Source organism: Cydia amplana, chromosome 12 (genome assembly GCF_948474715.1).
Source record: "Cydia amplana chromosome 12, ilCydAmpl1.1, whole genome shotgun sequence".
Classification (NCBI taxonomy): domain Eukaryota; kingdom Metazoa; phylum Arthropoda; class Insecta; order Lepidoptera; family Tortricidae; genus Cydia; species Cydia amplana.
Window position 1 is genome coordinate 4,829,040 of NC_086080.1, and position 23,152 is coordinate 4,852,191.

Below are 23,152 nucleotides of genomic sequence, written 5' to 3' on the forward strand. Positions count from 1 at the left end.
TTCATCAGAATATCAAGCATTTACATTACAAACTGTGGCATTTGATGAAGTGGAACTGCTGATGATGATCAGAACAGAACTCTTCAACGACGCATAGTACACGTTTTGTGATTTTGAATTTCGATTTTGACTTGGACTGGGCCCCGCACTCCGGACTCGGACCCGTACTTGGACTCGGACCCGGACTCGGATCCGGACACGGACCCAGACCTTGACCCCGAAAACCACTATCATACCTAAACTAAATAAACCACTATGATTACCATAAAATGTACCTATACCTATTACCAAATAAAGTATAAGCGCCGTTAAGTGGGTCCAGGCTAGTAGTTAGAGAAGTCGGTTTTTATAGACAAGTAATGTGAAACGCAATATTGATGTCTGGATTTGTTTTATTTGCAAGTGTAGTAAAAAGAAAGGTAAGTATTCTTTTTCGCACCTTTAGTTAAAAATGTAACCCGCATCAACACCGAACCCTTCACTAGGCCGTGAAACTCCCGGTCCCGTTCTGTATTGCCCCGTAAAACCCGGGAATGTTTAATAGGCGTGCTTACGATGCGTGAAACTTTGATAAAGAGATCCTTTTTCTTACGTTGTAGCTTTGTTTTGAAATAAAGGAAAATGGAAATGTTCACTGTCTCAAACAAAACACGATCTCGCGACGACGATACTAACTGAGCTACCGAGATTTACCCATTGAAAGTGAATATTTCCATCATTATACGCCGTATAGGAGGACGCCTAGCGATATCTGCCGTAATAGTGTTAAATTCAGAAACTGCTTTATTTTTGTTTTATTTCCAATCATGCTTACCAAATAAATAATATAAATATATTTCTTATTTTCAGGTAAAAATCCATCACGGCTGTTCACATACATCACACACTTCGTAAAAGTATTACTAAAGTACAAGTAGTAAGCTACTAAAAAGGGCCCCGTACCCATTTCATAGTGGGTTGTTAGTAACATAAGCAATTAAGCAACTTGCAAAGTTTTAATTAACCTTGACTTTATTACTCTGATTGACATGTTTACAGGACCTAAATAGTCCTTCAGCAACAGTATCAAGGTTAATAGAATCCTCTATAAACTAATTTACTAATTCAAATAAAACTCACACTCATTAGAAAACTAAGCCCATACCATGAGTCACTGACAGTGTCAAAACTGACATATACGCTATCGAGAACGTAATTTACATTCTATACATCTCGTTCGCACTAATATGCGAGTACGAGCGAGATGCATAGAAAGTAAATTACGTTCTCGATGGTGTTTATGTCAGTGCCAAACTGGTGGTAGCCACACTAATATCTATTTGATATTAACATTACTCGAAGTATGTTTTCGCCCACAAAAACACTTATAGAGTTAGATACACCGCAATTTTTTTACTTCAAGTTACGATCCAGAGGGGCTACCGCGAAAACCGAAATTCGCAAATTGCGGGGATCTTTCTCTTTTACTCCAATGAAGGCGTAATTAGAGTGACAGAGAAAATTTGCGAATTTTGCGCAATTTGCGAATTTCGATTTTTGCGGTTATAGCCCAGAATATCAAATTATTGTTATTGTTAATGGGCGACTAAGATATTTATTCTCTAATTTGCAATCGAGACGGGACAGTTCAAATTATGTATTGAAAAACCTGAGAAAAATGAGGCTGTATGTGTGTATGTCATGTATATATGTACAAAATAATGAAAACTAGTTTTCACCAAGGCACTAAACTAACAAAACCAATGTTTCACTGAAGATTACGCCCTCGAAACTTAAGTCTGTGAAATAACACCTAAGATATTTAACACTGAGTCCAGAGGCTGTACTCTTTCCTTCTATTTTCATAGCAAGAAAGTAATGCAGACAGTTCGTACGAAACTTCGGATTCGTTTTACAATTAAAATACTACAGTATTTCAACCGTGTGCCGAACCGCTCACATTGAAATGGCCTCGGAATAATAAACCAACAGGAACCGCCATTAACAGGCGTTCCCCTCTGCCAAAAGTCGGCGGCCGCCGGTCAAGGAGGTTATATAAAACTAGTTGCCATACGTCATACGCCATTCAGCAAACGTCAGTCTAAGCGGAATGCTAGGAGCAGAAAATGCCGAATTGTAGCGTTTTCTCCTGTAAAAACCGATCGGAAACATCTAGCGTACTTAAAGGACACGTTTCTTTTCATATGTAAGTACTATTACATGTAAATATTATCAAATAGTGCACTAATTTAGCAAAAAACTAAAAAACATTGTCAATCTGAAAGTGATACCACTTCATGGTACTAGATCTAATTTAGGGTAATATTTAAAGAAGACTTTCTAAATATTCATTAGGCCGCGTAGCCAACACGCCAATCGCTTACGCTCCGTAGCGATCGAAACGCAACTGTCACTGTCACACTTATATGGAAGAGTGATAGAGAGACACAAAGCGATTCGATGGCGAAGCGATAACGATTGTCACCTTGGCTAGGCCGCTAGGTATACCTAACTTCTAATTTGCGTTGCTTATTATTATATAATTTATATAACACATTATTTTCCTATAACACCTTATTTTTATATCAACATAATCCATTCAATCAAATAAATAATATAAATCATAAATAACGTGATATTACCGATATAGGGTCATTGTGCTAGTTTCCGTCCATGCTCTAGTTTTCGTCCACATGACAGATTAGCAAATAACATATTTGATATTTAATTTACTACTTGCCAAATACATTTTATATGTAGATAGATATATTGTCTTACTAACGCACCTACCCTACTACTGTTTGAAAATTAATTTTTCTCTTAGTTTCTATCGTATATTTTTTATTTGACATGTCCAATATTTGTATTGTATTTTATTTATTTTAAGGTATTTACTGTCGTCATTTTCCATAAATAGGCACTTTTAATTTATTACTCTGGTATCACTCTACCATAGTTAGTGATGGGACACCATAAAAACCAATATCGATAAAATCTATATGAACATTACAAATATATTGTTATTAAATTATACAACGCAACGGGACTTAATCGCGTATCTAAGTTTTAAGATTTACCTCCGACGTTTCGAGGACGGCGTTGTCCGTATAATAATGTGTAAAAATCGTGAAAGTTTAAATCAGTGAAATATATTGTTATTTTGATTTATTTTTTTAGATTTCCAAAAGATGCAATAAATTTTAAACATAAGTAGTTTTCAGCTTATCAAGCCATCCAAAACCTAAAAATATTGCAAGATCAGTCACGTTTTAAAGATCTAAGAAGTGCATAAGTAAGTTTGTAGTTCCATATAAATATATGCTATTACAGAGTTACTGTTGCAGTTCCTACAAATAGTAGGTAAAGTAAAGGTACACTACGATGCGAGTACGCATAATGCTTTACTCGTACCGTACTAGTTCGTAAATACGTGTAATGCTCAAACTGCAATTAGCGCTAGCGTTATGTTCAATTAGAATTATTTTTAATAGGTGACGATGATCCTTTTGTCATTATGCAGCCGTGCGATGGCCAAGTCATTATACGTATTACAAATTAAAGATATCTTATTGATACGGTTTTAACACCCCCTGGCACTGATTAAAATAACCGACTTGGTTTCACATTAGCATTACATCTCAAAACTTTTTTGTAGTAGAAGCGTTGCGAGACTTGCACCTTACACGTAGGTAATGTTTTTGATGGTAATAATTGACTAAAGCAGACGGTTATAATTCAGTCAATAAAATATCGACAATATTATCGACAAGTCCCTCGCACTTCTACGTTTACTTAAAACTGACATCATGTCGTTCACGGACAGGGTTGTCTGTGTTTGTTCTTGTATTTGTGTGAATATAGTTTATGCTAGTGTTTGATAATTTTGTCGTGTGCGTGTGTAGCGACGCATGCAAAAAATGCATTAGTGTTTACATTATTTGTGTGCGTTCCTCGCCCCCCGCGCCGAAAACGGCAGAATTTTTCACATAGAAATTAGTGCGTGTCACCACTCCATATTGGATTATTACTCCGAGGAAATGGCCATGAAAATAACATTTTCCAATATTTTTGAAAGATACCTATTAACCCTTTAACCGCCAGAGTCTGATATATAAGACATTACATTACATATCCAGCTCATTTCGCCACAGTCTGATAAATAAGACAAAGATCTGATTTGGTTTTTACAGCACATTTATAACTCCCGTAACTATGCCAACCTTACTCTGCGTGGTACAATTACTGTCGGTGGCGATACGAGCACGCTCGATCAAAAATTGCTGGCGGTTAAAAGGTTAACACATAATTTTGACCGTGAACTGTTCATATAAGTACCTACATACTTATATCCCTATTTGGAAAAGTATTCCGAGTAGCAGATACTTTTGGCGGGTTGTTTCATCCGCTTCTAATTAATTCTCACTGTACCTTCGTGTACTGTAAGCTGCAGAAATAACTGACTCTCCCTACAAACAAGTTTCTATGCAGGGGGATCAGTTATCTCGGCAGCTTACTGTACATAACTGGCGCAGTCGGTAGGTTTCTTTATATGACAATTTTGACATTAGTATTATGAGAGTATACAGTGTGTGGCCTACAACACGGGCGAAAAATTAAAACGTAGATTGTACTCCTCAAACTAGACAACGTTTGTTCAGCGACTTTTAAAAATAACTTGTGGTTTGTATTTTAAAACACTTTAAAATTTATTCGAACACGCAATGTATTACGAAATTGATTATGCCTGTACGGTGACAAGACTGACGGGCAATGTCAATTAGACGGAATTTAAAGTACATTGAAAATATTATTTAGTTTGTTTGAAAAAGGGATAATTTTAAGACTACATAATTTCAAAAAGCTGTTGAACAAAAGTTTTATTGTTTGAGGAGTAGAATCTACGTTTTAATTATTCGCCCGTGTTGTAGGCCACACACTGTATATGTATTCTCCGTCTTACATAATATTGAACAGGATAACCTTTCATCCAATCAAGGCGTTTTTTATTCAGTCATATAACTGCAACACCCTCACCGTGCCCAGAAGCTCTAAGTAAGTCAGTCTGTTAAATTTAGTGGTGTGCTTCGGATTTACTGCTGGCCTCGGTGCAGTGTCGGCTTTCCTAGCTCCCTAGTCTTACGGTATTACGTAAGGTGAGGTTAAGCGCAAACATGCTGAAATGTCGATGTCAGATCTATACAGGTCATAGGTATAGGTCACAGTAGTGAGTCACATGAATATGGGTCAATAATTTGGTGCGTGGATTGGACTAGGATTTGTGACTTCGTGAGGGTATCACTTGTACACCAATCTAACGAATGGTCGACAATGGTATACGATCTGCGATCAGGCTTTTGGTGCGGTGGTGCTATAGCAAATAAAGTCTATAGACTTTCTTTGTTATAGCTGTTTGAAGTAAAACCATTCATATAGAGGCGTGTATATCGTGTTTAGTCGATTTTCACATCAATTCCTGAGTTTTCCAGCGTCTTTAGGTTTGTAATTTAACCGATTATGGGTAAATTTTGAAGTTAGAATTAGAAGACACACGAGACAAGCTAACTCTGCATGGCATTTGCATTTAAAAAGTGTGTCCATGTCATTATTAATGTCAAATTTTTATGAAAATATGACATATAAATTTCCATCGTATTATCCGGAAACATTCATATATGTCATACTACTTCGGTCAACCTCAGTACATTTGTACGGAGACTAACTGAAATTGCAAGACACGTTCGTAGGGCGATTGTGCACTACAATGAATTTTACTGTCCGGCAGTCCGAGTTTTTACGGTCCGATATGGCACGCCATGAAATGTATATAGTAGCTTGTGCACTAGACGTAATTTTACCGTCCGACATTTTACCGGACGTTTCCGGACCGGAGCCAATCATCCGTTTTTTTCATGCCACTGCGCCGCACCTGCGAGTGCACAAGCCAAACATCCGTTTTTTTCATGCCATATCGGACCGAAAAAAACTCGGACTGCCGGACAGTAAAATTCATTGTAGTGCACAATCGCCCGTACGTGTCCGTGAAAATACAATGGAAAAATAGTTATTTGTTTTACAAGGGGGCAAAGTTATTGTTTAACAGCTCGTGCTAATATTGATACCCGAGCAAGAGAAAGATTCCAGAATTGAACCACGAGCGTAGCGAGTGGTTCAAAAAATGGAATCTTGAGCTTTGCGAGGGAGGGAGGGGGGAAAATTTGCCCCCGAGTGAAACACAAAATTTTTCACCACACCAAACCGAAGCAAATATTTAATGTAAAATATCAAACAAAATCAAACCAAATCAAATCCAAATGAATGTTATTAAATATTTATCATCCAAAAGCATCATTTAAAAGTCAATTCTACCAGCAAACATAAGAAAACAATTCAAAATTTGCATTTGATTACTTTGCCTCACATGTGAATAAAATGCAACTTTGCTATCGGTTTTTGAAGTGCAAAGTAAGCCTTTCCGAGCTGGCGTGGTGAAAACAATTATGCACTCCATGTACCGCATGACCGCATCCGCAAACTGTCAACCCTTGCAGGAAACAAGTATGATTACATTGTATGTTCTCCCTTTCGCCTGGTGAAATCGACTGTTCCAGTACCAACGACCTTTCCATTGACCTGTCAAGTAGGGTGGGCCGATATTGTATGAAAAGATATTTTTTTGCGTAAATCGTACCTGGGGGGGTCTAAAAAGTTGCTATTTTGTTTAAGCTCTTATATTCAGTTAAAAAAATGTTGATTCGTTATATGATTTAGCCCTCTACAGCTGCTCAAAGTTTTAAATTATTGAAATATTCGACGTCAGTTTCGTGTATGATTATTTATATTTTTTTGTAGTACTAAATAATAAAAACCACATGTATTGTATAAAACATAGTCTAATTATTTATAAATAAGCCATTTTTGTTACAAAATAAATGCATAATGTCGAAAGTTTTAGTGTTGAAAAACTTGAATTTTAACTAAATTAGCAGTTGTATTGTGCCTTATTGTCAAAAGATGGCATTACAGATCTGGATTTCAGTTTGGTCCGAATAAGTCCATCCCGTGCATTTTTTGAAGCCACCGTAATCGATGCTTCCGTTACAAGTTTTATGCACCGTTCTACTGCTTGCGTGTGACAGGGAAACTTAGAGAAAACGACATCTCGAGCTAGCGAGACGTCATCTATCATCTTCTGCAAATCCTCCTCAGACACATGGCTCATAATCGGCGGAGGTGTAACTTGACACTCAGCCCAGATTATCATGTCTATATAATCAGTTGCATTAAAATTGAGCTGAGGCAATTTAAACACTCTGACAGAACCAGTGATTGGCTGTCGTCTTGCTTGTAAAATTTTTCTTAGAGCAAGTTCTCTCACAGATTTTCTCTCATCCGATATCATAGCCACCAGTATGTTTTCAGGGTGAGCAAAAAAAGCATTCCTCTGGATTACTGGATCAATAATAGACCTCACATCGTCACCGAATGATCTAGTTAAACGTATTAAATTAAATACGTGGTGGGCTCCATAAATACACGACGATTTTTTCTTTATTTCAAACCAGACCGGTGCGTACACTTTGACAATGTATTCTGTTAGAATTTTCAATTTATTCGACGGTTTCTCACATCCAATATAATATCGTAATATACGATTTGCTGTGGTAAGCCAACGAGAATGAGCCATCTTTCCAGGTTGTCTATTTGCGAGTTCTGCACTACAAGTTCCCGTCGACACAGCACAACACATTTCGTACAAATACTTTTGGTCCGTACTTAAAGATTTTAGGACATTTTGGTCTATATCAGTAATACCACTAGTAATAGCTGCGTACTTTTTTACACGCAGTTTATCACAGGTTTCTAGAGCTTTTCCTATGGGCCCCGAGTACTCTCTAGGTCCACTTGTGCCTCCATCCAGCTGACAAAATAAGTGTCGTAAAGGCAACTCATTGGCATGGAGTTGGCATACAAGCCACTGTAATGGTTTTTGCAACTTCAACTCAGTTAATCTAATAACTCCTGCTTTCCACCCAGTATTCGTGGCAGTCCCATCACAACCTATACATTTTAATTCATTTAAGTCGATTTCGTGGCTTTGACAGTATTCAACGATTGAATTGCAAATTTCTTTGCCAGTTCCTGTTCGTGGTGTCGTGTGTCCTAAGTATAAAGAGCCTGGTTCACTTATAAGCGATATATGTTCTTCCACAGTAAGTCTACGATAGGAGCGACCATTCGAATTTTCGATAAGCAAGGTTTTGTCCTTCCTGCCGTCAAAATAAATCGCTTCCAATTGATCATGACTCATATTCTCCTGCAAGTTACATCTTTCGTTATTTCGAGCCCGCCATAGTTTGTTTTTATCCACTACTAAGTTTTTGTCGTCGTGAGATATAAGTCCTACGTCTTGCAGCACAGCAGTTGCGATTGCAGCTCCGGATCGATTTGAAATTCCGTACCGATCACACGTCTTCGCCAGTTCTGGCAATCTTAGGGTGTTATAAGGTGTATCAGTCTTCGGCAGTGATATTACAGATGGAGTATCTATGATGGCATTCGAATCAGTATGTGAAGCAAGCGAAGTACGTGCTATTTTTCGGTTGGAGCTTAGACCTGGTTGAGAGTTATAAAAATCCATCATACGGTTCTGCAACTTTTGCTGTCTTTCAATTTTTGAGCAATTTTTTTGAGTCTGAATTTTGTCTACACCAGCTATAATCATTTGTCTGTGAGATCGTTGATCTAGTAGAAATTTTTGTTCGATGACTGGTACTTTATTTTGTTTAGCACAGGAACAATAATCGGTCCTCAGTACAATCGTGCACTTGCAAGCTGCAATGTCGAAAAGTTGCGTTAAACAGCCGTTTTTAAAGCTCGTCAACTTATCCCTATAGTTGTCGTTTATTTTACTTTTAGGGTACCGTATTACCTTTAAGTATTCGTCGTAATACTTTTTTAACAACTCCTTTATTCTCTTGGGACTTACAGTAGGAATAGAAGCGGAAGCCCAGATCTTCTCGATGTCGCAGCTCACACAAGCAAAAACATGGGTTATTGACGGTTGTTTTCCGGAATTAAGATCTTGCATACGGTGTCTTACGATAAGTATATACTTAATAGTGTCTGATATCGTCGGTAAAAGTTTCACGTTAAGATCTGAAGGTGGTCCAAACAAAGGGCAAGTAACTTCACTTCGTGTTTTGACGGTAGATTGCTTAGAACTCATATTTATGAACAAAACTTGAATAAAGTTGAATTATTATAGGGTTTTCTAAATGTTTAATAAGATTTTCACTTGGTTTTATTTATTTTTACTTAAAAACTATTAATGAGTTATGAAAACAACTATTTGACAAATTTATGAACAAATTGGCGGGTAGCGCGAAAATTGAGTTGACAGTTTTGACGCAAGAAAGCTTACTTTTGTCTATGATTTAAAAAAAAGACCATTGTAATGTACGTTCCGATACTCGCAATGAATGAATAAACTATAAAATTAAATAAAAAAGCTTTCGGACACATTTTAGATACAAAAATAAAAACGTCGAAAAATATATAATTTAGAAATATTGAAGCCATGGTAGAGGGCTAAAAGTTATATAGGTTTTTTTTTTGATTATTTTTCTGATGCTAAACAGACCAAAACGCAACTTTTTAAACGTACCCAGCATTAAAAATATTATTTTTACAAAATCGACCCACCCTACTGTCAAGTGGTGTTTTATAGCGACATAGTGGCAGCGAACAATGCAAGCAATAATGCGGCGCACTTGATAAATTGCAGTTACAATGTTGCAGACATAGACTAGAAATCCTCTAGACGGAGTTTAGAGCAATTATTTCAAGAAACCGATGCTGCCAAAAATACTGGGGTGCGGGGGACGAGGTGAGCGAGTCCCGTGTCGTGGTTGGTGGTTCAAAGTCACGGGCGCCACACAAAGACACTTTGACTCGAAGATGGAGTAAAACTACCGTATATTTGTGGCAGAGGGGGTAGAGCTACTATGCTCAGTCTTGTCTGTGGTCGCAGATCATGTGCAAACAGCAACACTCTTAACTGTCCATCGGTGGACCTTATGCCTTTTGTAATAAGGTTTACGAACTGTCAGTTAACAGTGGGCGATGGTACTGTGGGCCTGAATAAAATACTAGGTACATTACATTTTACATATATGAAAACTAGATTTTGTTAAACGTCACTACAGATTACGAGTATATAGCACGGCACGTGCACGGCACGTAAATGAAATTAGGATGCATCTGAGTAATATTGCTCGTAGCGAAGTATTTTATGAGTAAAATTGCGCCTGTGTGAGGTAACTTCGTGCTCTTCGTGAAGGATTCATGATACTATTCAGAATTTCAACAACTTGGCAAATTTTAAGTTATTTTTCTTTCAATGCTTTCGCTAATTTAAATCACAATAAGTGTATTCCGCGGAAAAGTGATATGTATTATATCTATAACTACTCTATTGGTTTATTACTCACATCGCCGCTCATCTCTTTCTCAGTGGAAAGGCAGCCTAAGTCATCTTAAAGCTGAAACAGATGTTAAAATGAAAATACCGCTCCAGGAAAGATTTCCCGGGAGAGAGTGTTGCAACCGCGCGCGGATTAGCTGGCCTAGTTTAGGAAATCAAACATTCCCGGCCTACAGCTATATTCGATCCGGTCTAGTTTTACCAGGTGAGCAAAGCGGTAAACAAACAAAACGTTAAACTGAAATAGATGTCATAATAGGTGATTTTGGGTCGTGATCCTGAATGCCAAATTGTGTTAAGGTGACGGTAGAGGTGGGTAAATTTTCAGATTCTGTCAATTTACCCCATTTCACACACAAGCGCACTTCACGCACACTACCTCACTTTACTGGGACAGGTCACTGACCCATCAAGTTTTTTTTTAAGATAGCGTTTTGAGTTTAGTGGCCTCCTTTTAGGAAAAGCGTTCCATTGAAAGAAGAAAGAGAAACAATACATTTAATCTTGCTTTCCTTGTCTGTTCATGTCACACGTGACGTATTTAAATTCTAATAATTCATTTGGTTGTTGACAATTTTCTACATTATGGCTTTGTCGAGATACGCGTTTTCTAAAGTTAAACCGAATAAAACCAGATGTCATTAAGTCAGATGTAAAATTTTATTTACTACTCTATACGACTTTTCATAAGGCTCAAAATCAATTAAATGAGAATTTAAATAAATAAAGTTCCGGCAGGGTGCAAAATTTAATTAAGGCGGACAAAATAAAATTTGAAAATATATGGAAACAGTGTTGGCTAATGTACCCCTAATATCTTACACTACTTACTATTAAATTAATACAATTAAAATAAAAAATATTATACCGGTATTCCACCGGTATTATTTCAGTGCTGAAGCGATTATCTTCGATCGTAGCCTTGATAATGTAGGTGTTGATAGTTACTTACGGCGGTAGGAGCGGCAATGAACCCCGTGCAGAGTAGAACGTGAGGTGCGTTGGGATAAGTGCATATATCTACTTATAATTCTTTGGCTGGTTGGTAACCCTCTATATTTTATGTTTTGTTTTACTGTTATTAGGTTAAGGGAGTTTTAGGGAGTGAAAAAAAAATGATTTTCGTTTTATGCGCTCGTGTGATTGCCGATGGATTATAATTAGACAAAAGAACTTGTTTTCCACGCATCGAATGTAGATCCCTATGACACTTCCTCCAAGTCTTCTCCAATAATGTTTATACCGTATTTTAATTACCTACCTTAAATGTTACATTTCTAAATATTTTTTTTGTGCTATACATACTTCAAAAAAATCGCTGGAGGCCTAGCGGTAAGAGCGTGCGAATTGCAATTCCGGCTCGTACCAATGAGTTTTTCGGAACTTATGTACGAAATATCATTTGATATTTACCAGTTGCTTTTCGGTGAAGGAAAACATCGTGAGAAAACCGGACTAATCCCAATAAGAGCCTAGTTTACCCCCTATGGGTTGGAAGGTCAGATGGCAGTCGCTTTCATAAAAATTAGTGCCCACGCCAATTTATGGGATTAATTGCCAAGCGGACCCCAGGCTCCCATGAGCCGTGTCAAAATGCCGGGACAACGCGAGGAAGATGATGATGATGTGACACATACTTCCAAAAAAATCTACAAATATTTTACGTGACAACTGCTTATAAGTAAATATTATGTAGGTACACTTATAAAGTATAAAGTAGAAAATATCTTATAGGTACATAATATAAAAACCGATCATGTACGAGTAGGATTCACTATGGGTTCCACAGTTACACATTTTTATTGCATATTTTTTGTTTAAGACCAACTCACCTATTATAGGACATAGGTTTTCCATTAATCTTTTGGCGTTGAACTATTTTTTGTATATGTATTTATGTAATACAATTCTGAGTTAGGTTATGGTACATTTTTGCTCACCTACTTATAGTTAGGTATTATATCTGATATGTGAGATACCAAACCTGATACCAAAAATCGCCGCAAAGTTAAAAGTTCATTTATTTACGTTACTCATCTTCGGATCACCGACTTACTACTTCCTTACTTGACATATGTGTACTAAATTTCAATTGAACTAGTCCAGTAGTTACGGTGAAAATTGGCTTTAACAAAATGGCAGACACACGAGTGATCTTATAAGGGAGATTATTTTCCTTGAGTGAATGGTATGCATTTACCCCAATGCACCTCACGTTCCACGCGGCGCGGCGTAATCTGGCCCCTATTTCACCACGGTGACAGGTACGACAAAAACATCACTGTTATTGACGCCATAGGCATCCATGGACTACAGTTACCGCTAACACTGATTTAAACTTTCACGATTTTTACACATTATTAAATTGTACAACGGAACCGCAAAACGTTCAAGCGGATAAACAAGACCAAGTGCGGGTAGTTCGAAAAACTCGCGCGGTTAGAAGATGCTGATATCAACTTAAGCCAGTCTTCTCCGAGACCACGGGGACAACGCCGTCCTCGAAACGTCGGAGGTAAATCTTAAAACTTAGATACGCGATTAAGTCCCGTTGTACAATTTAATAATACAGTTACCGCTTACCATCGGGCGGGCCGTATTCGTGTTTGCCACCGTCATTGTACCTATTATTAAAAAAAAACTTTATTATATCGGATAAAACAGACATTTCTCTCGCGAAAAGAATTTTTCAAAGAATTTTCGGTAAGTCTTGACAGGAAATGAGTTGTGTGTCGCAATTTCGATACAGTTGCCGTGTTTCTTGTGACAATTGTCATTAGCTTCGCAAAATAAGAATTTTTTAGTGGCAATATAATGGAGTTTATTTATTTATTAAAATGTTGGTGGCAAACAAGCACATCGCCTGTCCGATGGTAAGCGGTTACCGTAGCCTATGGAGGCCTGTGACGTCAGCAACAGTGATGTCGACAACTGTCGCACCTGTCACCGTGGTCGTAGTGAAATAGGGGCCAGTAAGTACCTAATAATCGCAGTGGTCTTAAGTGTCACAGACCCTACTGGCGCTTAAGTCCTTTATGACAATTTCTGCCTATTTTAAATTGTTCAAAAAAAAAAGAAACCGAATAATTATATCGGACTACCGAATTTTCACGAGAATCAGTTGAGAAATGTGATATGCAAAGGAGAAGAATTCGGACATACGAAAGCATTTTTGCCCAAGTTGAAACGGAGACCTTCGCCAACGCTCGGTCAATGATGGTTTAGGTACAGCTAGCTGCAGAGAAAAGGTACCACCCCTGCATACAATTATCTATCTGGTCGTACCTTTTCTCTGCAGCTGACTGTACACCTATAAAAATGGTTGTCCCTGCTGTAATTTTATACCGGTACCGTACTTTGTATTTCAACCGGTATAGTTTTACCTTCAAAACGAACCGGTATTGATAAATAATAACGGTACCATACCGCTTATACCGTAAAGAAAGCATGATGCAGTCTCTGCTTTGCACAATTATTGTGTGGACAAAATTCTTATAATCACCGAAACATACATACCTACGCACATAATGTCATTGAAATAAAACATTGTTATTTTTAAATTTTTAACAAGCAGAAACGTCTGCGAACGATGCTATTAAGCTTAGAATAAAATTAAAAGTGGAAAAATTACTGTCTTGGGTGAGACTTGAACTCACGGCCTCTGGATCGATACTCCAGCGCTCTGCCATCTGAGCCACCAAGACCTCATCCATAGCCAGCAAATCTTTCCACCATATTATGGGTCAAGGGGGGGGGGTCCATATTATGGGGGGGAAGGGGGGGGTAGCGTATTGTTATTTTATAGTAAATTTATATAATACTCGATATAAACACATAACAATAACCAGACCGCAGCGGTATTAGCCTGTAAGCTTCATCTCTTGTCTCCAAATCCGCAAAAACTAGTTAGTACTAAATGCTGGTCTTGCTGTTATTTTATTCTTGAAGATTATGGCTTGTTTCTTGATTATTGAGAACATCACGTAATCGCACACATATAGACGGAACGAACGGCAACAAAGTAGGTGTAGACACTAAGACTTTCAGGTATTAAACGAATTACGCTTCGTATTAATAGGTAAGTAATATTTAAATGAATATATAATATTCTCTAACGTAAATACAAGATTACAATTGACATCAAATGTCATTGACGTACAGAAGTCATATACTTTTTTTTAATGACGCAAAATTGATACCAGCATAATGAAAATCAATCCCAATCAGTAAAACGAGTCTTTAAACTTTTTTCATTTTAAGCGGGTTTTGAAGGAACAAGTTACTTAAATTCATTTGTAATCGTATTGTTTTAGGATAGTTTACTGCTGTTTTCGATCGTTACGACCTGTAAATAACAACAAATCAAATTTTAAATAAATTTATTTACCCTGTTTTTTGAAATACAATTTATCTACTGGTATACATTTTCGTATGCGTATATGATGAAATGTCTAAATAATGTCAAAAACGAGCTACGACGACGTACACGTCTGCTTCGATCCAAGGCCAGCGGCCATCTGACTCGAAGAAGAATTTTGAGTGATGTCGTCAATGTATGGAAATTGTACGAAAGTTTACATTTGGGATTGAATTTATGTGTTGTATTTGTGAGTAAAAATATAAGTAGATAATAATTTGCTAGTTTAGTTATCTAGCTTTCAAAATCACACAACAACTCAATTACTGTTAAAGGCAAAACTGTAATGCGTGTTGCTCAAACGGAACTCCATATTTTGATTTTTGGATACTTTTAGTGTCGATTTGTAGAGAATTACAGCAAATAAAAAATATTATGCCGTGAAGAGCCGGTACACGGCTTCTTCGTGAACAAATTTACGTATAATTTAATGCAGTTATTAAACATTTCTTGAACAAATTGATTGCACAAAGTGAGCTCTAAATCGAAAACGTCATATACCGTCCCCTTAAGATGGCCGTACTAAACAAAGTCGAACTAATACCTAAATCCCTTTTTTACGCTATTATCACTCTGATGCTTATTTGCTCGATGTGTGAGCGCTAGGCACGTATAGCAATGTCTCCCCAACTAGCAAATTGTCGTAATAAAGGCAGCATTACGTTTCGACAGTTGCAAAGAAAAATCCTGTAGGTGTTCACGATCATGTTCTAAGTTTACAAATTTCATTAAATTGGCTTCACCGTAACCTAAGGCCCTTCGCAGCTTAACTAACGATAATCCATGGTTTTGGATTACCGTCTAGTTAAAACCATATAGTGATTGGATTAGTTTTCGCTATTTCAGACAAACATTGACGATAGTTACTGTTGAGTTTCAGTTGTACCTTCAAGGTTTTCTTTTGACGTGGTATTGTATCTACTTTCTTGTTTCATTTGTCAAAATTAATCCGACTAAATGTGTATTAAACCTTACTTCGCTTCTACATTATGATTTTTTCAAAGTTTTCGTATAATTAACAGTTTTGCAATGACATGGATCGGAAAAAAATAACTTGAGAACATCAAACTCGTTGTATTGACATACTTTTATGTTTTGTAATTTCTCTAATTTACCGTCATATCACCGTGGAAATGCAATTTATTTTACGCAAATGAAGTCTTAACGAAACTTTTTTATAATGAAGTAACGAATTAAATAGCCTCAAAAATATGTAGGTATACCAGCGAATTTGTGCTGTAAATTGTAGATATTCCAAACAAAAGTTCCTTCCTTCGATGATTCCTTCGTCTTCAATGATTATTACTGAATATACCCTCGGGACAACGACAAACATGCGACGACAGTATTTATCAGCAATTTGCTAATTGTGTTGCTTTCACTCCCACGTGGAAGTCTATGTCCACATCCACGTCTAGATGCACGGGGTGTTGTCTATGGCATCAGAAAACACATTAAGATTGATTATACTTTATCTTCGCCCTTAACTCAGTAGTTGTAGGGCGTGAGGGTGTCGCAGATCCTGGCCCGACCATGAAAAGATAAGATTTAATTACATATAAGTATTGCACAAATTCATATTTTTTCAGGTGATCCCATGAATTTGTGCTGCATAATTTTTAAGATATCTTGGTACTATTCTGGTCAAGCGGGGGGTATCGGAATCTTTTCGAGTTAGATATCGCGGTCCCATTGCATGTCTTGTGGGACTTGGGAGTACCACGATCCTGGCACGACCACGCTATTCTAAACGGATTTGGTTAATACACGAATTCATTATTTTAATTTGCTATCTTCTGCCATAATTCCCATTGTGCCTTAGATCTTGTACGAGTAGGTAAAACGAATGAATGAATCTATGGCACTAGTAGACAGTTACGTTACCTCATTTCTCACACTATATGCCGCCTCCACAGCTCGCTGTAATTGAAATCTTATTCCTAAAACGCAAGATATCTATTTCCAGCAGTCTATAAATCCCTAAAAAGGATTCGAGTTCCCGTGGAAATGAGAATTCGTGCGCGAAACGGAAAACGACCTTAGCCAGCAGATTGCGACGTTTTGTAGATTGTCTGCAATTTGCACTTTAATTTTGTCCGCCATTTTCCTTATGTTGGGGTCATGACCACCACTGTCCAGGATACGTAAATTATGTCCTGTCTTGTACTTGAATCCTTACCGTCATAAATGCAAAAGTAACTTTGTCCGTCTGTTCACGTTTAAATTGAAATTCGGTTTGGGGTTGAGTAGATATTAGTTTTTATCATGGAAATTATATCTTAAGAGAGTGGAAAAGGGGGGTCGAATTTACGGAAAGTGGGATATGGAAGTAGGTACTAATTTTACACGGGCAGAGAAACTGATGTGCCGACGAAAAGTTTCCAAAATTGCTAAATTTCTACTTTGAGAAAATTAAAAACTTATATTTTTGTATAAGGATCGAAAATTTCCATTTCCAGAATAAAACGTTTCTCTTTCCTGAAATTTCCGAGAACTATTTCTATTACATTTCATTTTCTATTTCTATTACACCTTATGTGTATAATTGCATGAATTCTATAGTAATTCAAATTGTATTTCTTTTTCCTTATTTTCTCGTAATGCATGTTAATTATAAGATGTATTTTTTTTTTAAAAGATGTGTCCCGCCGAGTTTGTTGCCGGTCCCATATTGGGATACCCTCCTTCAATTGAGGGGGGATTTAAATCTTCTCGGGGCAGAGGTGTAGGGTTGGAGCCGGTCTACCTAGCTTTATTTGAAGTTCATACGCGCATTGTAATTATGCCTACTTGAATAAACTATATTTTATCTTTATCTTTATCTATTCTAACTTTTTGTAAATTTTCCGCAACTTGCACAAATGCACATCTGTATGCAGAAACAAGCTAATATGCATATTGCATATTCAACTCAACTTACTCAACTGCGAATTCCAGAATATCGTGTTTCATCCGATAATATCCTGCTCTCATTGCGCCATTCCGATCACTCGCAATCATCAGCCATTGTTCAGTTCCGAGTAGTTTTTTGCAAGAATACATCATCACTGAATTATACCGTATTCTACGTCTACCTACTTGTAACAATTTTGATATAACCACTCAGTTTATGCATCTGCCGCAAACGCAGAGAACGCTGGTTCGATCCCAGCCTGCAACCCTGGGCACTGGTGGCCCTGGCGGTCTAGCCAAGGTGACGATCGCTATCGCTTCGCCATCGAATCGCTTTGTGTCTCCCTATCACTCTTCCATATTAGTGTAACAGTGACAGTTGCGTTTCGTTCGCTACGTAGCGTTAGCGATTGGCATATTGTCTACGGGGCCTGGTCACTTTCTTTCGTATATGATGTCTAGTTCAGTTCATATTTTATTTCTGTTTATAATAGTTTAAATAGTTTAATGTACTTGAAACAACACAAATCAAAATATTTAATAAAATTATGTGATTTGTTCCCCAGTCATGATCTACCCGTATATATCCAGTAAGCGATGAAATGATATTGAGAGTATCGAGACTCCCCATCAGTATGCAAACCACGCAAGACACACATTTCAATAATACACCCTTTCCGCAATACCTTGTCTGTGCTCGAGCGACGCTTGAGACGCTTCGACGCTAGGAATCCCTTGCAATTTCCCAAAGTGTTTTGTCTCCCACGTGAACCATATGGAGATTATTCCTGTTGCCTAATGCGCGAGCGAGCAATCGGCTCAGCTATGTATTTGGATCATACCTACACACTACCAGTACAGTCGCCATCAGATATATCGGAGCGGCCAAGGTGCTCACAAATATCTGAGCACGCCTCTATTGTCAAGGCGTTAGAGTGCGTGTTCAGATTTTGTGAACACCTTGGCCGCTCCGATATATCTCATGGCGACTGTACAAGCACATTTGGAGCCAAATTACTTCTATCATCACTGTTTATTGAAATAGTATCTTAGTTGTTGAGCAAGAGCTTTTATAGGGAGTATTTAGATTAAATGTCATGAATTAATTCTTAACCTTAATAGTTAAAACAAATCATAGCATAGTTGGTAGGTAATGATCTCAAAGTTTCAACTTATACAACGCTTTAACCGCTGAACTTAGAAATCGAAGATCACACGAGTGAAAGATAGAACGAATTAAGAAAATCAACATTTGAGGTCGACCCCCTACACATGGTTCCTTTGAGACAAACTCTACATGCGCTTGTTAGATGATGTAAATAACATGTCTCACATGGTTTACAAGCAAAGATATAAGCCCTTTCAATAAACTAGAGCAGATCTTGCTTCTTACATTATTAAAACCAGCTTGAAAACGCCCTGAAACACCTATAGTTCCAACTGAAATTTAACCTTATCGCGATACGTTTTTGGTTGAAACTCGAACAGTGTGACATGTATGTTGGTCTGTCTTTAAATTGGACGGTTTATTTATAGGTGATGTGACGTAAATTGCGTCTTCGTGCATTCTGCAGGTATATTAGCGCAGGAGTAAAGAAACAGAAGAGAGTAACTCAGCGACGTTCTCATAAATAAGAGCTAGTTGTGATCTTTCGTATTGTCGTTGTTGCTGTAATGTTTGTTGCTTTAGACAAACTAGTGCTCAGAGTAAATACTTACTTACTATACGGAACAAGCGCGAGAAGTGTTAGTCTTAGTATACTAGGTGTAAGGCGTGCTTTCAAGTCGAAGGTTGTGGGTTCGAATCGCGGCTCATACCAATGAGTTGCTCAAAACTTAATTAAATAAAAAATATCATTTGATATTTTTGCAAATTGTAAATTTTATCATCCGAGGTGAAGGAAAACATCGTAAAGAAAGTAGTCTAGCCCAAAACCTAATACGACATAGTTTCATCATGGAAAGGAAGTACCGCGCCAATTTTTGGAAAAAGATTGCCAGTCGGACCCTGGCCTCTCGTTTAGTGACTATTATAGTAACGAAACGAGTCTGTTACCAGAGCCCGTACCATGAGTCACTGACAGTGTCAAAACTGACATTTACGTTATCGAGAACGTAATTTACTTTCTATACATCTCGTTTGCACAAAGCACGAGCGAGATGTATAGAAAGTAAATTACGTTCTCGACGGCGTTTATGTCAGTGCCAAACTGATGGTAGCCGTACTACTCTGTTTCGTTACTTTACTCCTATACCTAATACTTGTATGGGGAAGATGGATCGAGTAAACACGAGTGTTTACGAAGAGACCCGAGCAACGAAGTTGTTTATGATTTATGGTTGTTCTTAGTTGGGTCATTATTGAGGACAGTGAGGGGTGTTAGGAACTTTAGGAAGTTTTGCGAAGAAGAGTAAAGGTACTTTATGATCTGTTGTTATCAATAGACATCTACAAATATAATATCAAACACAAACACTACAAACACAACAAAAAAAGCTTCGTTGGCTTTTCAACTTAACATGACTTATCTAAATGTCGCTTTCCGTGAAGAAATATACAAAGTATCTACTATAAAAATACCCATATAACTGTAAGTACTATTTGAGAAACTAAATTCCCTCGATATATCCAGGAAGTCATCAGTCTGATCCTGATATGATGTCAATGGGACTAACTGAAGTAGGTTAGGTAGGCCCTTTCATACAAAAAATAATTTTCGTAATTGGTCCGCCTTCCGTCGGTTCGCTTGTTTGTCACTCTCATAGTAAAACAAAGTCGACTTCGAGAAATCAGAGAACATACTTAAATCCCCACGAGTTTAAAATCCTTTTGATGTCGGTTAGAATCATAGTGTAAGTACTTACCATCACGCTCCGCGATTGTTGCGCGATTTATTCAGGGTCCTAGCTAAATTGGTTGTTCAATACTTACGACAGAATTTCTAATTCAGCAAGAACCCTCAATGGCATATAGCAATCCCGTAAGATCAAATCTTCTTCCTTCTTCCAATTGTAAAATCTAGACTAACTAACGACTTCAGAGATCCAGTGCGATGTTGTCTTGAACCGGACTGGTGCGCCTATCCTTAGTCCGGAACTAATGTGAATTGCACTGATTGCAGCCGGTATAAAGTAGTAAGTTTGCAACTGGGTCAGACAAGTGCACAGATTTACCGACGTGGCTACTAACAACACTCTTAACTGGTCATCGGTGGAGTGGAACCATGTTGTAGAAATTGTTAATTTCAACGTACTTATTTAAATCGTGATGGTCTTTCTCCCATTTGGGTTATTTGGCATTTATAAACAATACAACAGTCGTCGTTATCTTAGCGGAACCAATGGCTGACGGGGAGTCCTCCGAGGAATTGTTCGGATTAATCCCTGCCGCCTCTTCCGCCATCGCTCTACGCGGCAACATTTCCATCGTCACCACTTAGTTAGATGATTGGCAGTCCTCAACTGGGCGTTTCTCCAGAAACTTCCTGCGTCGCGAAGCCAAACTGTGGAATGAATTGCCGCCTGCGGTATTTCTTCATTGACACTTTACGACAATGCTATGACATAGTTTGCTTTGACAGACTCTAGGCACTTTAATTATAAGACAGTTCCTTTATTCTTATTTTCTACAGATTGTGAAACGCAAACCATCTTTTTTGAAGCTCCCGTAACCGGATAAGTAAATATTAGTCGTCGTGCAGAAATACATTTGAAGTGGAGCATGCAGATTGCTTCTAAATTTAGAAACAAAGGATTTTGCTCCCATTTTCATTTCATCAGATAAATAAAAGTGAGGAATGAATTGCATCAAGGAGTGTAATGAAAGTCGGGCGACGACCTTTGTTTTGTCTTCTGACAGCGATATATGCAACCTAGAGTTGGTTGGTAATATCAAATATGATTTTATTTCCATGAGTATTAGCATAGATAATTAGATATATTGGCCCCATACATTTAAGCATAGATTCAAGCCTCATTGGCTCTTTATATTCCTTAAATTTCTGCAAAAGAAATAAATATGATACTTTCGTCTAGCACTTTTTAAGATTCGGCAATGGACGTACTATAGCGTGTTTTCGAAATACTATGCTGGTGTTGCTGTTAAAAGTTAATGCCATCCGAAATGGCTACGAATATTTGTATTTTCTTCACCTTCAATCTCTATTGATACTCGACACTAATTGAAGTAAAGTTCCCAATAATGCAATTGATTGATCATTTATTTGTCAATAGTGGGTTAACAAAGAGGTCTTAAACCTTGGCAATGAATTGTCGACTTCAATTGTTCTACAACATGACAATGGTTCTCTGTTTAAATAGATTTCACAAGCCTTGATTGCAAAATGACCCGGTGCACATTTGCTTGATGACCCAGCCATTTCGCTTCAACAGCACCCTCCAAATTACCAGGCACTATATCATAACGTTCCAGTAATCAGCCCAGAATGCGTTCGGGTGCCAAAATACCATTCACAAAACACCAACCAATCTAAATCTGATCCCTCTGCGTATATTTTGTTATTGAACCCAAGGTCAAGTTATGCTAGCTAAGCACAGCACTTGGGATATTTTGTGAATTAAGCATCCACGACCTAGGTCAACGCGGGTCGGCACGGTCACTAGGTCGCCATTGTTGTTGAAACCGGACGAATTGCGGACGCCCTCAGAGCGGAGCGGCGCGGTCGATGCAAGCGACACTTTAAATAGGTCGGGTTTTGTTTGTTTATAAACCGGGATGTTATGGATGTAGCTCGAGTTGCAGGGAGTGGTGGAAGCGTGGGGTTGTTGGAATTAGTCGAATTATGTGTGCGAATTGTGGCGGTGGTAATTAAAATTAGTCCGTTTGTGTTACATTAGGTCTTTAGAAAAGCTCTGTCACTAGGACAGTTGTATGTTTTAAAATAACATACGTAAGGACTGCGGCTGGAATATGGACATGTCAGCAGTTTTAGACGAGTGAATGACTGATTCTTGTGACAATCGCATTTATCGCGTGATAAGGATCAGAATAAGCTTTTCGATGCGAAGATTTTCTAGCTGTTTTAACTACAAAACAGTATATGTTTACTCGTAATTGCTACGGGCTACGGCATAGCGCTACGGAATAAACCTCGCAGTGAAAACATTTTCTCACCGCACCTGCTTGTATAGGCTCGTACTGACCAATCGTAATCGAGACAGAAATAGCCGTAATAACTCCATAGTTTCATTTACCTCGGTTGAAATTAACAATGCATACTTTCATTTTTACAGCACACTCATTTTGCGGTATCATTTCCACTGAAGTACCAGGATAGCAGAAGATCAATGGAGTTGAGTTGAACAGGTGAATGGGGCCGGGTCTAGTTACTTCTTTTAGGGATCTAGAAAATACACTAGGA

At 37.8% G+C, this 23,152-nt stretch overlaps 1 protein-coding gene and 1 non-coding gene across 2 annotated transcripts in view; one reads left to right on the plus strand and one right to left on the minus strand.

Annotated features, from left to right (window-relative positions):
- Positions 1-23,152, plus strand: part of LOC134652850 (protein yippee-like) — a 180,924-nt gene that overhangs the window by 21,773 nt on the left and 135,999 nt on the right. The gene's annotated exons all lie outside the window — the stretch shown is intronic.
- On the minus strand, positions 14,094-14,166 carry Trnad-auc (transfer RNA aspartic acid (anticodon AUC)). Its single transcript has one exon. It is a non-coding gene; the product is annotated as a tRNA-Asp (tRNA).